The sequence below is a fragment of the Protopterus annectens genome, chromosome 2.part1 (genome assembly GCF_019279795.1).
Source record: "Protopterus annectens isolate FY-2018-M chromosome 2.part1, PAN1.0, whole genome shotgun sequence".
NCBI lineage: Eukaryota > Metazoa > Chordata > Ceratodontiformes > Protopteridae > Protopterus > Protopterus annectens.
In genome coordinates, this window is record NC_056729.1 from 1,362,014,323 (window position 1) to 1,362,027,597 (window position 13,275).

Sequence of the window (13,275 nt, forward strand, 5' to 3'; positions counted from 1 at the left end):
CTAGTATGCTTAAGACTAAAAGTTCCGGTGTACCATACGATTCTTAACTGTATTTTTATAAAATATTACAAACTATCGTTCACATGGATGTGAACATGGTTTGAGTTTAGGAAATGTTATGAAGATTATTATAATTATTATAAACTTGTCCTTTATAAAAAGTGTTCCGTAATATGTTCAGCTGGAAAGGAAATGACATCATAGAACTAAGCAGCTGTTACTTTTAAAAGAAGTGTCTTTGTATCTTTTAACTTGTCTGAAGAAGCTCCTGCCTTGCAAGAGTGAAAACGGTTTTATTAAAATACGTTTACTACATTTCTTCCTGCCTGAGTTTCCTAGTGGCTTTTGGTTCGCTCTCAACAGAGTATCTTCACTTGCTAATATTTATAACTATCCACACTCAGTAATCCCTCTTTTCTATTTATCAAAAATATGGTCCCACTTTACTAGTAAGATATTTTTCCTACTCATATATGGCATCATTCCACTTCTGACAATGCCTAACTACTTATTTTTAACCCTCCCATGCCACTGAAACATTGCAATTTTTAATTTTTTTGTATAATATGCAATGTGTTTTTTTAATTTCTTCTATGTGTTAATGAAAGACTTCATTTAAAAATTGTCATATTTATACCATTAATGCTTTTTTGAGCTTTTCTTCCCTGGTCTTCATTGAAACTGGTTTCTACCCATTCAGATTTTTTCAGTAAAGAAATGCAATAAATAAATAAATAAATGCAAGTTCATAGGTTTGTGCGTTAATAGATGAAAGTACTAAGCTAGCTGCCATTGTGGGTCATTTTAAGCCTACCCAACTTCCCTTTTTGCGCTTGAAATAACATAAGTTGGTTGTAGATTGTCCCTTCCAATCCCAAATCCAATAATTACATATTACCCCTAATGAGAATAAATGGGATCATACCATAGATAATTTGAGGGAACACATGCATGGGATAAAGCATTTAAGAATATAGGGGCAGCCTTGGGGTAGATTTTCTGTTTCACATTCATTGATCTAATTTGCGCATGAAAATGGACAGGGATAAACTTTATTTTATGTAGCTGGGGTGTCTGTATGACAGTAGCATTATTGTCTAAAAAATACACCTGCCCCTTCAAACTGTTCTGTTGATTTTGCAGAAGAGGTTTAAATCACTAGACTGAGTATTTCTGATGTCATTTAACTTACTGATGTGCAGTAAATCCATCAGTGATGGGTCAGAGGATGCCTTGCATGCTAGACACAGGTCATCTTTTAGTAGTCTGTAGGATACCGAGTATAGTGACATGGCTGTGAGTCCATCCATGTAGGACATGTTGTTTAGGCCTTGTAATCCTTTTATCAAGGTATCTCTGTGGGCATTCCAGTTGTTGCATACGTCTGGACAGAAGATAGATACATGCCAAAGGGGACATTATATTCAAGAACTGGCCTAATGAGAGCTGAATAAAGGGGGACAATTGCATCCCTAAATCTAGACACAGTACCTTTGTTTATAAGCTGGGAAATATAGAAGGATAATCTTCAATAACAGACACAAGCTGGTCAAAAGTTAGGTCATTCTCCAAGTGATATTATTTACAGTATGAAGAATTAAGGCAGGCATTCATACAGCACTCATTTGTTAAAAGTATTTCTTGACAAGAAAGATGTTAGCATTTGCTATGCTCGTGAATGCTGCCTTCATTAGCTAGACTAATGTGGCAGTATGGACTGCTGTCTTCTTACCATGGTAGTGCTATAGCAGACTCTGAATCAATCTGGCATAATACGCTTAGAAATCTTGCTACCAATGGGATTACATAGTGTGTTATGCATTTCTGAATGCTGGTTAGAAAGATTTTAGTGAAAGGTGACAAATGATAATGAATATTTACATGGGATGGATATGGGTGCAGTATTGTATATTTAATACAGAGAACAAACAAGAAATAGATAAAACAAAAAACATGTATTTGCATGTTTATGATTTCCATGGAGGGGAAGATGTGAAGAGTGCTTGTATAGTAAGCAATGGGAAGTAAATAATGGCATTAAGTAGACAAGATTTTGGTTATGGGAAAAAGAGTTGCGGATAAAGAAAACTATTAAGACTGTAAATAATATGTGATCATGAGAATGAATAAAATAAGTGTGAAGTGTGTTACTATGCAAAAATACAAATGAATAGTGAATACCTACTCATATCTGGTAAGTGCCATGGGATCTTTCACATCCAGTAAAGCTACCACCAAGCAAGTCAGGCAGATGGGATTTTTGGTTTAGCATCATATCTGGGGAATACACCTAGGAGGAGTACATCAGTCGAAGAGTACTGGAAAATGAATGCAAGTGCCAGGTGTGGGAAAAGAACCCACCATCCTCTGATATTAAATGGCTATTTTACTAATTTGTTGCCCTGATGAACTGCATATATCTGGAATACTGGCAACTTTCAATTGTATGCTTTTACTAAACCCTGATGGCAATATCCAGAATAAAAAGCTCATAATGCTGTGTTAGAAGAACACCAATCTAGTAGCAGTTCTGTTAATGTTCATCAAATGGCAAAGGCAATAGGGCCCTATCAAAACTGTTTTGTGCTGTTAAAGGATGAGAAATCCTAGAAATACAGGAATGGACATAAAAAGTAATAAAAAAGATGTAGATTCTGTATTAGTTTCATCTAAGTATACAGACTCAGCAAACAATGCCTTCCTTAACTGTAACTTTACATGATGACTGCTACAACCCTGCTGTCATCATGAAAGGCAGGACGCAGATTAAAAGTTAACACCCACTGATCTGAACTGAAAGTCTAATTATTCACTTATTGTGTTTCTGGTTTATCACTGTTTTCCAAGAATGCAGAAACTGATAACATCCTGTGCCTTCAGTGAAAGCCTTAAAACAGTTAACAAACATTGCTCAGAACAACAGACTTCTTCTCCAGCCATTTGCCAGCTAAACTAAGCATTAAAAAAATTACTTCCTCAGTAAGTGTAGACAACAGTATAATACATATGTGGGTAATACTTTGGGATTTATAAACAAAGCAGAATAGTTTTCATTGTTAAAAAGCAATACGTTACTGTAAATACTTAAAAAAACAAAGTAATTACTTATATGGGTAATTCATGAAAAAAATCTATCTTCATTATCTCCCTTAATCTAACTGCAGTGGTGGTGCTGCGGTAGCATTGTCGCCTCACAGTAAGACATTGTCCTGTTCGATTCTCAGCTAGAGCGTCTTTTGCGTGGAGACATGAGTGAATGGGCGTACCTTCGTTGAAGGTTGTGCATCAGGGCTGGCAACTCGGCACATAAAAATCTACTGCCACTCATTAGCAGACCGGAGTTCCGCTGTGGCGACCCCTAACCGGGAAAAGCCGAAAGACACAACAACAACGACATTATCTCCCTTAAGCTAAAATGTGGAGAAAGTACAAATAATATCAATGATGATGATGATGATGAGCTGCAACACACTTTTAATAAGTTGGCAAGTCTTCTGATTGGCTTGTTGGTCTAACTATGCACAGCTGTTTGACAAAGGGGTGCTTGTGTCACAGAAAAATAGCAACAGCTTCCCCTGACCCAGTTATGATTGTTAGGCACTATAGGTGTCAACATGCGGTTCACATATTCCAGCTCAGCTTGGACCATGTATGCTGCAGTTGATCTTCAGGTGTTTGCACTAGGCAAGTCTTGCTAACCAGTAGGCCTGTCTGGGCACTATCAAACCTTTTCTGAGTGCAGACCAGGGAAAAAAAAGCTTCAGTATTGTTAATACAATAGAGAAATAAAACAAAAAAATGATAAAAAAAAAAGAAAAAAAAATTATGAATGAATGTGACAAAGGATGCATTGCCAAATAAAACCAAAGTAATATGCTGGCAGCAAAATCTCTCTTTCTCTCTCTCTCTCTCTCTCTCTCTCTCTATGTATATATATATATATATATATATATATATATATATATATATATATATAGTTACAATGGAATTTATAAAAGAATTTCCAGAGGCCTTTACAGTTGTATTTACAAGTCATATACAAGGCAATGAACAAATACAAATGCAAATGCCTGCATGCTTAGCAGTAAGGATAGACTAAGGAGAAGTGGGGGGTAAAGAGGTTAAAATGTGGAAAAGAGAGAGAGATGAAAATAGAGACAAACAAAGTGAAGAGGAGAATAAAGGAAGGAAGAAAGAAAGGAGAGAAAGCAGGGACATACAACAGTGGTTCAAAGATAATGTAATATAATATAATTAAGAACTGGCCTGTGTACTCAGTAGTCTGTTATTCTGCGTAAAAGGTCAGGCATCAATGATCTTTTAAAAATTGAAAAAAGAAAATGCCTTAGAAGATCAGCCAAAACCCTGAGTTAATTACTACAACTTTCCTGACAGGAAATCTGATGGCCAGTAATCCATCTGCATTTGTAGAATCATAGGTTCATAGGTTCATAGGTAAGTGCTAGGCTATCTGCCCATGGGCATTTATACGCCTAGCCACAGAGTGATGGCTTTCGCCTCCCCATTAGATTAGTAACCTGGGCCTCTGTCAACAGGGTTCCTGAAGCAATCCCAGGGTAGAACTTACGATTACCCATCCACTCATCAAGATTTCTCTTGAAGAGGGTCACAGAGGAGCTCTGTCGAATATGGATTGGGATTCTATTCCAGAGTGAGGGGAGTCGCTGTGACAGGAATCTATCCCTCCAGCATGTCCTGTTTATTGTTATACATAGGTTCAAGTCACTAGAATGAGTGGTTCTGAGGGATCTCGTTTTTTTGAGGTGAAACATGTCTATTAGTTCAGGGTTTCACATGGCCCTATAGGTCAGGCATAGGTCACCTCTGAGCAGACGGTAAGCGACTGAGAAGAGCTGGAGCTATTTTAGTCGTAATTCATAGGGTAATTGTTTAAGGGCCTTAATCATCTTAGTGAGGTACTTCTGTGGTCTTTCTAGTTGTTGCAGGTGTCTAGTGAGGTACATCCCAAATGGGGCATTGTACTCTATTATGGGCCTAATGAGTGAGGAGCAAAGGGGCACAATCACCTCCTTGGATCTGGATGAGAAACCCTTTGTGATCAGGTGTGCCACATAAAAGGATTTCCTGACTGTTTTGGCTATGTGGTTATCAAAGGAGAGCATGCTATCTACTTGGGTACCCAGGTCCCTAATTACTTCTTCTGTACTTAGTGGATTCCCATCTATGTGGTAGTTTGTAGGTACTTTGTTTTTACCAAATGGGATTACTATGCATTTTTTGTCATTTAGCTTGAGGCCGTGACTTTGACACCAGGTGTTTGTCTCTGTGAGACCCTTTTGCAGGATGTCTGTGTCAGCTGGAGAGTCAATTATTGCACCCAATTTACAGTCATCTGTGAACTTGGTTAGCCACAGTCCCTCTGCCTTTGCCTGTACTTCAGAGAAATACATACTGAACAGGAGGGGTCCCAGGACTGAGCCCTGTGGGACTCTGCTTGTGACTAGTTTAGAGTCAGACATGGCGCCTGCCACTCTTACCGTGTGGTTTCTGTCTAAGAGCCAATTGGCAACACATTTCGTGACATGGGGGGTGATACTTAAGCTGGTGAGTTTGTCTATGATTCCTGAGTGTGGGATGGTGTTGAATGCCTTAGCGAGGCCCAAATATGCTGTGTGGACCACCTTCCCTTCATCTATTGCCTTGGTGACTGTTTCTAAGAAGTCGACCAAGTTCAGGAGGCAAGATCTGCCTTTAACAAAGCCGAACTGGGTGGGGTCCAGTGTCTGGAGGTTCCCAATGTCCCTCTTAATGAGCTCCATGATAATGCGTTCCATGGCTTTGCAGACCAAGCTAGTCAAGCTTATAGGGCGATAGTTCCCAGGGTCAGTTGTGTCACCACCTTTGTGGAGTGGTACGACTGTTGCTGTATGTCATTCTTTGGGTACATAGCCAGTAGAGAAGCTGAGTTTGAATAGTGATTTGAGATGGGGGGTTAGTTCATTTTGAAGCTCGTGTAAGACACAACCTGGGATAGCATCTGGTCCTATTGATGCTGTGTTTTTGGCCTTTGCAAGGGATGTCTTTACTTGTGTGTCTGAGATATCTGGAGCACCACATTCTTCTGGGATGGGTGATAGCCCCTTTGGTGGAGAGGGGGGTGAAGTTTGCACTGAACTTGTCAGCCAGGATGTTGACAATGTCGGTTGGTTCAGTGTATTTATGGCCATTATGCACTAGCTCGGAGCATATCAGAGAGTTTGCTCCTAGACTCTTGACATAGTTAAAGAAGGCCTTGTGGTTATCCTTAGAGTCATTGGCTATTTTTCTTTCGAAGTTGGCCTTGGATGATTTAGTGAGGGAGCGCAGATTTTTACTGATGTTAATCAGAGATGCCTTCTTATTGTGGGATTTTGTTTTATCTTGCAGGAGTTTCCTCCTTCTGTTGTAAAGTTTATTTATGGCCGGGGTCCACCAGACTGGCTTCCTCTTTTTTGAGGAGTTGGTCTTGGTTTTACTTGGGATGGCTCAGTCCATGCATTCTTGAAGGTGTTCATAGAATGCACTTGTAAAGGATTCTGACGATGGGTCATCATTTTCCATTTGATTGGGAGCTTTGAAACTTCCCACCTCGGTCTTGAGGAGTGTGAAGTTGGCTTTAGAGAAGTTTTTTACCTTGATTTCCTTGACTGGGGGGGGCTCGGGATGTGGATGTCCAGTGTGATTAGTTTGTGATCTGATCTTAGCAATGACAACTTTACCTCAGGTGTGGAACATAGGTACCCCATGTTGGTGATGACCAGGTCCAGTGTGTTGTCACCTCTTGTGGGAGTGGTGACCAGCTGTTCAAGGGCATTTGAGTTTATAAACTCAAGGAAGCATTAGACTAGGGCATTTGAGCTTGAGTAGTTTTCCCAGTCAATGTTTGGATAGTTGAAGTCACCCAGTAGCATGGTGTTGGGTAGAATCTTCATACTTCTAATGTTCTCAGGAATGCTGCGTGAGGGTCCAGAGACAAGGTGGGAGATCTGTAGCAAGCTATAAATTGAACAGTCAATTTACCCGCTGTCAATTGCACTTGGATGGTCTCAGATTCCATGTGCTGTGCTACTAACCAGGAGGTGTGGGTGTTCTTGATGAATATGGATACACCCCCTCCTTTTGTGTTCCGGTCCTGGTTTTGGGACCTAAAGGTATGGTAGGAGTTATAGCCTGGTAGTGCTGGGGTGCTCTCTGGAGCCTTGAACCAGGTTTCTGTCACTGCACATACGTCAATTTCTTCCATACTAAGGAGAACCTTGAGTGTGTGCATTTTGAGGTTTAGACGTCTGGGGTTGAGCAGTATTACCCTCAGTTTTTGTTTATTATTGTTGTTTATGAAGGTGGGTTTGTCTTTTGAGCCTTGCCTAAAAAAGGCAGTATTGGAGCGGCAAGAGTCTTGGCCAGTATTTGAAAGCCCAGGGGTGACAGGTGCAAGCCATCTTTGGCGAAGCAACGTGGCTTGTCAAGCATGTCGTTCCAGGCTGACAAGTACTGGATCCCCTTTGAATGACATCAGTAGTTTAACCATTTGTTGAAACTGATAATTTTTTCTTCATATGCTGGCATCATTTTGGGTGAGGGCAGAATGCTACTCAAGACTCAGATTCATACCAGCCTGGGCTACATGGTCAGAGAGCTCCTCCATGTCTCTTTTCATGTAGTCCAGGGAGGTACGCCAACATGTACAATGGCAGAGTCATATTTGTACTTGTTGTGGAGTGACCTGAGTGCATGTGTTATGTGGCAGATTCTGGCACCTGACAGGGAGCTTACGGTAACCTTCTCCTTGTTCAGTCTAGTGAGTGGGACGTCTGTGGGCCTGATGATAGAATCATCAATTACTAGTGTGTTAGGTGTATTATTTAGCCTTAGGGACTGTTTTTGCTTGGCACACAGATGTTGTGACGTATGTGTTACCTGGTTTCTGTTATGGGGTGGGGGTTGCTTGGGTGTATGCTTAGGAGGTCTCTGTTGTTTAGGCAGGTTCTTATTTAGAGCCTCCGAGTATGTTTTTCCGTGTTTCTGATAGTTATTTTCTGGTGCAGCTATGGCTGGTCTATGTGAGTCTGATAATGTGGTGCTAGTGTTGCCCTTCTCCTTGTGACTCGTTGATCCAGTCGTGGGTTAAGAGAGCTTAGCCTCCAGTTTGGCTGTGTAGCTGCATCTCTCACATATGTTTGTGTTGGTTGGGAGGAGGAGGGGGTTGTCTGTGTACATGAGGTAATTGTAACATTGATTCAGAATGTCCAGATTCACCAGCTGGACCAGAGAGCACACCTGAAGCTGTCCCTTGAACATGCCTGAATAGATGGTTAGGACTGTATTGCTGATTGGATGAGTAAAGAGCCTTATACTTCCTGAGTATAGGGCTGAAGTGCAAGCTGTAAGCTAGTGCTAGTTTTAGTGAGTTTTAATAAGTGCCAGTCTTAAATTGCCTTATTTCTAGTGCCGGGTTGAAGTGTTTCAAAGGAAAAACTGAAGTGCAGACTTTGTGGAGCCTGGAACAGTTTAACCGCAGCTAAACAGAGCTGCATGGTGCACAGGCCAGTGCAAAACCATGCTAAGCGGTTTTTATACCAGGGAGAACATAAAGGATAGAAATTAGCCCAAAATGACCAATGAGCTACAAGTTGCTGGGCTGGAACCATTCCTACAGGGACAGATAGGCTGCTCAGAGTTCCCTCTCTCACAGTGAACAAGGAAGCCACCTAATTATCCAGGTATGATATGGGCAACACAGGAACCTTTACCACAGTCCTGGAATCAGCAAAGCCTGAAAACTGGACTAGACTAGTTCAGAAAGGCGGGAAAACAAGGAATTTTTTTGTGTTTTTTTTTTTTTTTTTTTTTCAGAAACAACAGGAATGCAGAGCTTAAATTACTTTAAATACACAGAGGAGGCTAGCACACTTGAGTGTGTAGCCTGCGACTGTGTTACAGGTAACTTAAATGCAAAAATGACAAACAGCAACTTTTTTTCAAGTGCAACAAAGAAATAAGTACAGTAAACAATGCAGATATCACTAGGGATCTACAGAAGCACTGAAAAGCCACGTTTTAGGTGGAATTAGAGTTTCAGGGAAACAACAAGCAAAAACAATACTTAATCAAGTCCAAAGTCTCTCTTTTGTCTCTCAGCCGCTTGTAGGACTCTGCAGGGCACCACGAGGAGCTTGCTGAGCTGTACACAAGCGCAAAACTGCACTAAGCAGTTTTTATACCAGGGATATCAAAAAGGATAGAAATTAGCCCAAAATGGCCAATGAGCTACAAGTTGTTGGGCTGGGACCACTCCTACAGGGACAGATAGGCTGCTCAGAGTTCCCTCTCTCACGCTGAACAAGGAAGCCACCTAACTATCCAAGTATGATATGGGCAACACAGGAACCCTTACCACAGTCCTGGATTCAGCAAAGCCTGAAAACTGGACTAAACTAGTTCAGAAGGGCGGGAAAACAAGAAATTTTTTTGTGTTTTTTTTTTTTTTTTTTTTTTTTAGAAACAAAAATGCAGAGCTTAAATTACTTTACTTTAAATACACAGAGGAGGCTAGCACACTTGAGTGTGTAGCCTGCGACTGTGTTACAGGTAACTTAAATGCAAAAATGACAAACAGCAACTTTTTTTCAAGTGCAACAAAGAAATAAGTACAGTAAACAATGCAGATATCACTAGGGATCTACAGAAGCACTGAAAAGCCACGTTTTAGGTGGAATTAGCATTTCAGGGAAATAACAAGCAAACAAACAACAAGCATACAAACAAAGCTAGATTCAGCAGGCCTGGATCTGGTCTATGTTACAGCAAACAAGGTGTACCAATTTCAGTAAGAAACAGTTCAAATATGCAGGCACTATAAGCTTTTAACCAGAAATTCCCAGCTCAGAAGGGCAGAGTCCAGCCTCTCCTCCCACAAGAGTGCAGACCACGAACCTTCTTAATGTAAAATAACTGGCCTGAAGCCCAAGTGCTTAAACCATAACTAATACACTTTTAGAATAACAGACACTGAGCCCTCAGTCAGAAGTTCCCAACTTAGAAGGATGCAAGCTACCTGTCCTGCCACCACAGTGCAGGCCACAAACCTTCCTAATGTAAAACAACTGGTCTGAAGCCCAAGTGCTTAATCCAAAAGACTTAGAATGATAGCTACACTTTAATCAAGTTATTACCAAGCAGTAATAAATACAATTGAATACTTTATAGAATGCCTGGATTAGTGCTCAAGTTATACAAACAAATCTAGATTTAGCAGGCCTGGATCTAGTCTATGCTACAGCAAACAAGGTGTACCAATTTCAGTAAGAAGCAGTTCAAATATGCAGGCACTATAAGCCTTTAACCCAAAATTCCCAGCTCAGAAGGGCAGAGTCCAGCTTCTCCTCCCACAAGAGTGCAGACCACGAACCCTTTTAATGTAAAATAACTGGCCTGAAACCCAAGTGCTTAAACTAGAACTAATACACTTTTAGAATAACAGACACTGAGCCCTCAATCAGCAGTTCCCAACTTAGAAGGATGTAAGCTACCTGTTCTGCCACTACAGTGCAGACCACAAACCTTTTTAATGTAAAACAACTGGTTTGAAGCCCAAGTGCTTAAACTAAAAGGCTTAGAATGAGTTACACCAAGCAGTAATAAATACAATTGAGTAATTTTAAGATGACGCAAAAGCAAAGTAAAGTAGGAAGAAACACAAATACAGTAAAAGCAGATAAAAGAACAGTTTTTTTTTTTGAGTGTACACTTAAAATGGCTCTGGGAGTCTTTTCTCCCCAGAGACACTTTGGAGGTTCATGATTGGTCCACATACCTCTCAACTGTCCAGATGTTCGCAGAACACCCAGATTTTTGCCTCATAATTTTCATATATTCCTCATAAAAGTTTGGTTTTCTGGCAAATCCCTGGTAAATCCTTGAGGACTGAAGTCAAAAAATAATGATAAACATTTGAGTTCACACACTTTAGAAAATCCATGTTAACAAAAAACCTGTTATTCTATCATTTTGAAAGTTTGTAAAAGCAATACTAACAACTGTTCCTGTGTTGGCACTTTTGTCCCCATGTACCTATGGAGTTTTTTTTTTTTTTGAATATTCTAAAGCACGAGACAGATTTTATTTTCAGAGTTTGTCAATAGGTGCTGGACAGTGAGACCCTCCATATGTATTATTTGATTTGTGGCCATTTACTCACTGTCCAGCAGATGTTCTAAATGGCAGTGTACTGGAGTTTATAAGCAAATGCTAACCAAGTTATGGACAATTACTCGTTAAACTTCAACCATTTAAGGCTACATTGAGATAATGAGCCATGTGCTCTAAAGTGACATCCTGCAGCAAATCCTGCTACCCCATTGTAAGCCAACACTGCAAACACGTTCATCCTCACAGAGCAGTGAAGACTGTAGGAGAGCTAGAAAGTGCACAGCACATGGAAGTGAGGGGAGTGAAAGGAGCCTGTGCCAATCAGCAGTAGTTAAGCAAACACCACAGGAAAGAAAGGATTTAGATCTAGATTTGGTATCTACCTTTTGTTTTTCTTCACACCTGATGAGGGTGGTGAGCCCCCACACCACCAAACTTATATGTGTCAACTGTGATAGCACCATCCCTGTGAGAAAAGGGAATATTACAGGAAATGGCCATCTTGGACTTGGTATAAGTACATTTTTTTTTCAGCCATTTAGCCTCTGCATTTTGGGACTCACTCTAGTGGGTCCCAACAGTTCAAATGGTTACCATGTATTTTTAAATGTAATAATCTGTTACCAATAAGACCAGTTAATATGGTTGAGATTATTTTCTCAGTTGGGGATGTATCCAAATATTTAAAGGCAAGAGAGTCTTTTGATGGGATAAAGGTATAGGATAGTGCTGTTGAAATGACAATGTTTTGTTTGAAACAGCACAGTTTTGTTCTTAGTAGAGTTAAGAAGAAGTTTCAGTGTTTTGGCATCAACTATGATGATGTTATTATTTGTAAAAAAAGACTGTAGAGTCATCAGTGTACTGGAGTAGTTGTGATTCTTCACAATTGTGGATGACAGCATTCACAATGTTACTAAAAGCAGTGGCGTTAATAATCAGTGCCGACTGACTCAAAACTGACAGGCAGTGCCTCTAAGATGAGTCCACTCCACTGAGTCTCAGCAAAAGCTGACCTGGTCATTAGGTTTCGTTACCAAGATGCACTTTGCCTGTATTGTTCTCTAATTAGTGAACCCCATTTTAACTTTATGCATGCTTATTCCAATTACTTGGTTATCTCATCACCTCAAGCTATCGGCTACATAGACTTTGCATACTTGTCCACCTGCAAATCTTGCCATAATGATGTTTCTTGAAGTGTTTAAGTCACTCTCACTCGATCTTTACTTGCAACTTTGCTATGACTCCCTCCTCACTTTTCTGTCTTTGATTATTCTTTAGAAGTATAATTTCCATGTTTTATTTTTTATTTACTTGTTTTTGTTATTGGCCAGTTAAGTAGATTAGTCCAAACACCTTTTCAAAATTGACCCAGCCCAAAAGGCACAGTAGATACAGATAACACAGAGGATCCATCAAGTTGTCTTTTGTAACTAATTTGCTAATATGTTCAAGAAAAGGACTCAAGAAATTCACCTCAAGTGCAAAGCTTGGGATGTTAACTCTTTTGTATTCATTGCACAGATACATCACTCTTAAGATGAATTTCTTGAATCCCTTTCTCAAGCACATTAACAAATTAGCTGTGGACAGTGACCCGCCATAATCCTCTGTGTAGTTTATGGAGCTTTAGTGGCCCTGGCATACTGTAAGTTAGAGAAAGGAGTGTACCTGTGCAAAGTGATTCACACCTTTGAAAGCTACAACACACTTACTCCTATGTTACTGAGGGAGGCCAGATGGTGAGTGAACTTGGTAGGAGTGCTACTGATGAACTAACACCTTTAATGGTTATTAAACACTTCACTCTGCCTTTTTTCTTTGTGTGTGCATGTGTGTGAGACAACTAGAAGAGTTTTACAGCTATTAAAAGTTCTGATCAGTGCCTTCTGTGCAGACTCTACATGTCCTCCCTGTGTTCAATATGCTTCACGTGGGTTTCCTCTGGGTACTCCAGTTTCCTCCCACATTCCCAAGACAAGCTGCAGGTGGGTTGGACACTTTAAACTGGCCTTAGGTGTGAGCGTGTGCAGGTGTATGCCTTCTGAGGAAGGTTGGGGGTTGAGCTGGGAACTGGAAACCATAAAACAATACCGCCACTTG

At 40.3% G+C, this 13,275-nt stretch overlaps 1 protein-coding gene across 9 annotated transcripts in view; it reads right to left on the reverse strand.

Annotated features, from left to right (window-relative positions):
• Nucleotides 1-13,275, reverse strand: part of RBM47 (RNA binding motif protein 47) — an 876,418-nt gene that overhangs the window by 276,201 nt on the left and 586,942 nt on the right. The window lies entirely within an intron of this gene.